Here is a 5,853-nt window from a genome sequence, read left to right on the forward strand (position 1 = left end):
GTGTGCGTGCGTGTGTATGTGTGTGCGCGTGCGCGCGCGTGTGTGTGTGTGTGCATGTGTGTGCGTGTGTGTGCGTGTGTGTGTTCGTGCATGCGTAGGGGCAGGGAAAGGGTGAAAGTGGAAGGGGGTGGTTGTTAGGTTTGATTTTTTATTTTTCTAATTGCTGTGGTTAAAGAAGATTTGCAGGGATGGTGTAATCGTTTGTGGTTTGAGATGCTCGTGTTTGAGAATAACATTTGTTTTTGTGCGCAAGTGTACGTTGACTTAGAGTGTGCATGTATTTGTCTTTGTGAGTGTGAGTGTGTGTGTGTGTGTGTGTGTGTGTGTGTGTGTGTGTGTGAGAGAGAGAGAGAGAGAGAGAGAGAGAGAGAGAGAGAGAGAGAGAGAGAGAGAGAGAGAGAGGGAGGGAGATGTATACATACAGACACGTACAGACAGACTTAATATAGCTGACACATACAGACAGACAGACGTATAAAAGACACATAGGGCCTACATACCGACCGACAGACACGTACATACAAACAGTGAAATTGAAATAAAAAGGAGGATAAACAACTAAAAACAAAAACAAAAATAAACAAAAAACATACAAACACACACATACACCAAACGAGACATTCTTATCCTCGCAAGACGCTGGATCGTGCTCTGCATGTTGCCACATTGCCACGATCGGTGAGATCAATCAATAACGCCAACAGAGACAGACTAAGCCACATTCTTGCCGTAACATTATTATTAAAAATAATATATCAGCCAGACGGCAGCGAAAAAAAAAACCCATACTCAACAGCAGACTCACAATGAAAGAATTTTTGCACTTCGGTCAATACATGAGATCGTTTTTTCCCCAACCCATGACCGAGAGGGGAAATCTGTGTGAGTCAGGCCGTCATCGATCTGGTAGACGCGTGCTGTTTGCAGTTGACGAGTTGTGAAATCCATACGACGGCATTCTCTGGTGTGTGAGTCACGAGTCCTTCCTCTTTATACTCTATCTGACCAGGTGGCTCCTTGTACTCACCTTTCGATTCCCACAGATGTCACCACGCACTTTTGCATGCTGGGTGCAGTCCAGTGTTGACGTATCATTATTTTGTGGTATTTTTCAGTGTCTGCTCAGAGATTCATGTCTTTGTGCGGTGTAGCTAGCTACACGTACGTCTGTAACTTTTGCGAGAAACTGCAAAGGTGCCAAGGGAGAAAAGGTTGTTTTTTGACAGCTTCCATTTGAGAAATGAAACAAACCTGTAGATCTAGTGTGCATTACTTGGTGGCATCCCAGGAAAAATGAGAACTGTTCAGACCAGTCGTATTCGCCAAATTTGAAAGTTTAGTTTACCACAATGGTTCATACACATACAGCAAAAGAAAACACTTTATATATATTACTGAAAACAATTATGATAAAATGTTTTATTTTACGCCCCTTTAGACTCAGAATATGGCACGCCAAAGCATAGGCATAAGCCAGCGTTCCTGGTCCGCATGCTCTTAAATATGTTCTAAAAAGATATCATATGCAAAGCTGATCTCACTCGGCCTCGATCCTCGGCCTCTTGCCTGGTATTGTGCTTACTTTACGCCCTTGTAAAAGCAGTAAGTAACATATTATAGGATATCGTCTTCGAACGTCAATCTCCGATAAGAATAAAGTGGTTAGAGGTACATGTAATAGAGAGCCTTGGACAGTTCCTAAACAAACGAAGTTCACAACTTATCACAGGCCAGCACAGTAGTCCAGCTTGGACAATGCCAACTGAGCTATTGGGAGATTTTACTCGACCTGACTACAACGTGCCTGTCTTCCTCGCTAGAGGAGTATGTCCACTTCTTCCATGCAAGCGTGAAAAAGTTCACTTTGAGTAGAAAAAAGGACATCGGCACGATAATTGTCATTTGGTTTAAATTTGAGAAAAAAAAACAGCCGTGAACAAGAGAAATAAACGATGGGGGGAAAGAAATAAGACCCATCAGTGATTCTCTCGAAGCACCCACTATTAATTATGACACATAAAAATAATGGCTTGCATCCATCTTGCAAACAACAACTCACTTCTCTTGTCCGCTAGCGCATTTTGGGTGGCCAGCGGCCGACGATCGGGGTCCCAATTCGATACTATAGGACTACATATATAAAATGCTGTCAGAACACCTTCATCCCGATGGCAACTTGTCAAACTGTCCAGAACGACGAACCTCTCGATTTAAAAGACGTGCCAGTGTACATGTAATATACTTTCCCTAAACTCAGACTCAAACTTCTGTTACCGGTGTCTGTGGTACAGCAGTTGTGCTTCGCTGTCGCACGCAGGATACAGAAGTTCAATTCCTTGCTAGGAGAATTTGTTATGGCATGGAGTATCAAGGCCTTTCTACAGCGATGTTGACGATAAAACAGGGTGTTCCATCCCCCATTTATCTCCTTTTCCTTTTAATTTTAGTATTAGGGTTCAGCCTGCCAGAGGATGTGGCTGTCCTTCATAAAGCAATGATCCGTGAGAAACTTACTCTTGCTTACACTTACAATTGCATTCATGGTCTTTCAAATTAATACTGGCCCTGTAATTGTTTGTCATTAAAAAAAAATTAAGTATCGGAAATGATTTTTAGGATTTTCAGGGTCGACAGCGTTCCAGACCCAGCATCACTATTATGATATTTCTTTAACGGGTTATGTTCCAGAGCACAGTTTCGAGAGGCAGTGCATGTACCGTCTGATTTAAAACGAAAGTACAATTAACACACGTAACAGAACCACTAAGAAACTCGTAGGTCACACCGTACGGAATCTGTATCTCTTTGTGTATCCTCTCACTTCCTGCAAGAATATCCAGTCAAGAGATATTGATCTATCGCTATGATCTGAGCATCTGTTCCTGTAATTGACGAAGTAAAATAAGAGTTTCGTTGCTACTGCTACATACAACACAATACACAATTTATTCACGCTGAGCGGCCCTGCTGCATGTAACGAAAATTTGTTTTTAAAAAAAGAAATTGGACGATCTATGCTAACGCTATATATCGACAAATCGTTACGTGAAACAAAATTGTTTAAAAATTGAAAGATCGGACGATGAGTTGCAGACCAGCTTGAGAAATCAAGCACCACCTGATATTTTTTGTGAGATGTGGGTCAGATCTGGGAGAGACGACCCGGGATGCAGGATCCCTTTGAAATTTGTCACCACGCGGGATAAAACTTCCAGGCAGCTTTAAGAAAATAATTATCTATCGTAGCTAAAAACAGACTTCATTTTTTTCGGAATCGGCTTTATCCATCAACGAAATGGCTCCAACAGAACCCGAATTGATTCAATATCTAAACTTCAACAAACATTTAATTTCGGTTGATAGCGCGAAGTCATGTAGGCTACATTTCAATGTCACCTAGATCTATTGTGTTGCTCATTTGACGTGAAGAAAGCTACCTCAGCGCTGCACATTCCCTGAGCCGCATGGCAAGTAATCAGAAATCATCCCGTATCAAAGATGATCTCTGTAGTGTTAAACCCTTCTTCAAAAGATGAGAGAGAGAGAGAGAGAGAGAGGGGGGGGGGGATAGATAGAGAGCATTCTGAAACATTTATATATATCACAGTCTTGTTTAATGTAACTTAAGTTTTGTAGATGGAGAGTGGGGGGGGGCGCTAAATTAAAAAAAAAAACACGTGTAACCTAGATCCAGTGGGGTGTGGGTCGGAAACCGGACTCACCACGAAACCACAATGACGTCAGACAAAATCCAGAAAATAGGGTAGCATACTGAGAAAAGAAGGAGGAGAGATCTACTACTACTTAGGACAACAGGCAAGGTAGCTCAGAGAAGAAGGCGGCGTATAGAACACCAAACCAAGGACCCTACTGTGTAACCTCCTTGCACTAAACACAACCATGAGTGGTTTAGAATTCAATTGGCAATAGGCTTATACTAGTCTAATGAAAGAGTAATAGAAATTAGAATTAAATGCAGACAATACTCGAATGTACCGAACTGACAGTAATAAGTGACACGTTAAATCAATGATAAATGTTACAGATGAACTAATTAAAACTGATACATTAACAACAGTGTAGTTTGCATTGAACCTGTCCTTCCTTTGTAAGAAACACAGAGGCCATTTGGCAAAGAAGCCGTCATAAAGATTGCAAGCCAGCGTGATAAACAAAGGTGAAGGAACGAGTCTCTGTAGTCTGTAGTCGACGACACAACGGTGAACCTCTGTTGTGTCTCTGAGTTTGATTTTGAGCGCCTTCAAATCAGCAAAGTGCGTTTATGTTATTAGTAATATTAGCCTGGATTTACTTGAAACTGAATGAAGAGTAATCAGCCAGCAATCAATCTCCTGTCCACCATCCAGCCAACAAAATGTGACCGCACTGCCGGTCTTATCCAGTGAAAGAACTGCCCCTGATCCCTTTTAAACTAATGTAATTTCGCCCCGACATACCGCCAGAGGTACACACTGCATACAAAACACAGACTTTCTCGATTTATACGGCCCTGTGTTGATTCTGCAAGGCAATATTCAGGGACCAAGGAGCAGAGGCAGACCGAAGAAGAGTTGGGAGGACAACATCAAGGAATGGAAAGGCCTGAAACTCAAAGACACGCTCAGGAAAGCTGAAGAGCGGAAGGAGTGGAGGAAGCTGGTGGCCAAATCTTCAAAAGCGCCCCGACGGACTTCCAGTCTACGGGATAGGTAAAGGTGAAGTGTGAAGGTGAATGTATCTGAAAATTTGTTTTCTCTTTAATATTAATTGAAAAAACACAAATTCTGCTCGTACCTTGCCTTAAAATTGGGCTGCTCGAATAAAAAATGTAATCAGATTTTAAGTGCAGTTGAAACCGACGGTTCGGCCTCCCGGTTTAGCTTTTTTCTAGCAGTTTTTCATCCACATCTGCGGTTCTGCCTCCAGGTTTGCCTTTCACTTTCATTTAGAACCGGCAGTTTGGAACGTACATGATTGTGTAGGGCCTCTAAAAGTAAAAGTGAAGAGGTTCGGTTTCTTTCTTTTTTTAAAATATTGATTCCCCGGAGGTGGGGTTTTGTGTGTGTGGGGTTAGGGTTTTCGCCTCCCATTCAAATTCAAAGGTCATGGCGGAAAAATTTTCTTTTCTAAAATTGTCTCTTTTTACCTCCTTTCCGGCTCTACTCTCTAGCCATATTCTGTCGTCTGCTTTCGTCTCCACTTTCTGACCCCGTCCCCTTTGCCCCCTCCTCTGGGCTCCTGGCTCTTTCTGCTTCTCCGTGGCTCCGTACACTGCTGTCTTTCAGTTCAGCCACACCCCTGATCTTCTGGTAGGAAAGATCCACACCTAGTACCTAGCCTTCTCGGATAAGGGCGAATAATCTCGGAAGTCCCTTGTGCAAGTTGCGCACGTTAAAGATCCCTTGGTGGTCCAAAATCGAAGAGTAAGAGTAGGCTTCGGCCGCCACCCAAGCAAAATTCAAAATTTCCTACCAACATAAAATGTGTTAGATGTGTCCCGCGCGCTCATATGACCTTATGCTGTTGCGAGTGCGGTAAAACACTACTACTACTACTACAAAAAAAAGAATCAACTAAAAACGTATGCCAGAGATAGAGATACACAGCAACATAACTAGTTTGGTAAACAGTAATATGTCACTGATTAAAAGTGACATAGGCGTGCATTTGAACTAATCGGACCTTTTGCACATTGTGCGCTTGAAAAAGCTGTGTATTTCCCTAGAATGTTCCAATATTTCTTCGGTTTGGCACTTTAAAAAAAAAGAAAATGCCTTTCATTTGAAATCAATCTACTTTTGATTGGGGAAGTCGAATACATTAGAACCATTTATTACTCGCCCTGTGTCTGTT

At 42.2% G+C, this 5,853-nt stretch overlaps 1 long non-coding RNA gene across 1 annotated transcript; it reads right to left on the reverse strand.

The window, feature by feature from the left end:
• Window positions 1-712: 712 nt before the first annotated feature.
• LOC118477488 lies at window positions 713-2,862 on the reverse strand. The gene is made up of 2 exons (XR_004858412.1): window positions 2,060-2,862; window positions 713-1,186 (listed from the first exon to the last, which is right to left on the reverse strand). It is a non-coding gene; the product is annotated as an uncharacterized LOC118477488 (long non-coding RNA).
• Between the last annotated feature and the right edge of the window lie 2,991 nt (window positions 2,863-5,853).

Source organism: Aplysia californica, unplaced genomic scaffold (assembly GCF_000002075.1).
Source record: "Aplysia californica isolate F4 #8 unplaced genomic scaffold, AplCal3.0 scaffold00108, whole genome shotgun sequence".
NCBI lineage: Eukaryota > Metazoa > Mollusca > Gastropoda > Aplysiida > Aplysiidae > Aplysia > Aplysia californica.